The sequence below is a fragment of the Sinocyclocheilus rhinocerous genome, unplaced genomic scaffold (genome assembly GCF_001515625.1).
Source record: "Sinocyclocheilus rhinocerous isolate Xijiao unplaced genomic scaffold, SAMN03320098_v1.1 scaffold348, whole genome shotgun sequence".
Taxonomy (NCBI): Eukaryota; Metazoa; Chordata; class Actinopteri; order Cypriniformes; family Cyprinidae; genus Sinocyclocheilus; species Sinocyclocheilus rhinocerous.
Window position 1 is genome coordinate 888,558 of NW_015635025.1, and position 1,278 is coordinate 889,835.

Genomic DNA, 1,278 nt, shown 5'->3' on the forward strand with positions numbered 1-1,278 from the left:
TTTTTAAAGCAACTTTGGCTATGCACCTTTATTTTTTACTGTCTTGAGTGAGTTGTTGAGTCATTTATTCAATAGATTCTTTCAAAACGAGTGAAGTAAAAACTGTTTTTATGAATGGTTCAGTGAATCATTGACTCAAAGATGCCGATTCATTCAGTAATGAAACACTGCTGTGTGTTGCTGCAGAGATGCAAAACATGGCTTTGTTTGAACCATTTTCATTAGCAAAATAAAGCAAAAAAGACAATATTGTCTCTACAGTGTAAGTAATTTTATATATTTATTTCTTGTTCACTGAATTGTTGCCCTGACATGGAAAAAAGTTTACCAAGGACCATGCTAACCAAACCGTTCATATATCGCTCTAAATGCATATGTCCTAGGAAGACTGCGCATATAATACTATGATTAAATATCTATTTTTGCTGCTTCACAGTAACAGGGCTTAGTAACAAATAACCTAATTTGACAAATGGTAAGATCTGTATTATATCTTGAGAGTGCTGGGGCTGTGGAGCAGCAAAAATAGATATTTAATCATAGTACACACTGCCCCGAGCCTCAGTTAGCAGATTGGTTCTGACCTGAATTTCCCAAGGAAACTCCTGAAGGAGAGATATAAGTTTCAAGAACCATATGGCCAGAATGGTGCCACCAGCAGAAGAGAAACTCTGTCTTTCCACACTCTTGTAAAAACCTCAAGAAGCAGTCTTATTGGCAGGAAGGCATGCTATTGTGTCTTCAGCCACGCATTTGACATGAGTGTCCAAACTTAGAGGCACTGGTGGTGACAGGGAGAACCAAGGGAACACTGGGTTTTTTGGTCTTTTGCCTTTGCAAACAAACACTCCCTGGAGGTTATTCTTAGACCTAGTCGTTTAGGTGATTTGAGAAAAAACCAATACCTCAGGCTGAGCTAGAACCAGCCAGTCATAAAACTGAAGACACACATATGCTCTAGAGTCACAACAGAGCCAGAGCAATGTCTACGCAGTTCATGAAAGCACAATGTGTCAAGGCCAGGCCAGTGGAAGAACCCGGAATTGGCAAGCTTCCCCCAAAACAAAACTGAGAAACTTTCTGTGTTTCAGAGTGAATTTTGCAAACTTTGAGAAAGAGGCATGTCCTCTAAGGCATCTCTCCAAAAGAGAATGAACATCCTGCCATAAAATCAGAATCTCCCAAACCAAAAGCTGAATATTGTGGGGAGCACTCCAACGAATGAGGTGGACAACACCAAAATTGGATAGTATACCCCTTTTCTGTTCTGAAGCAGGG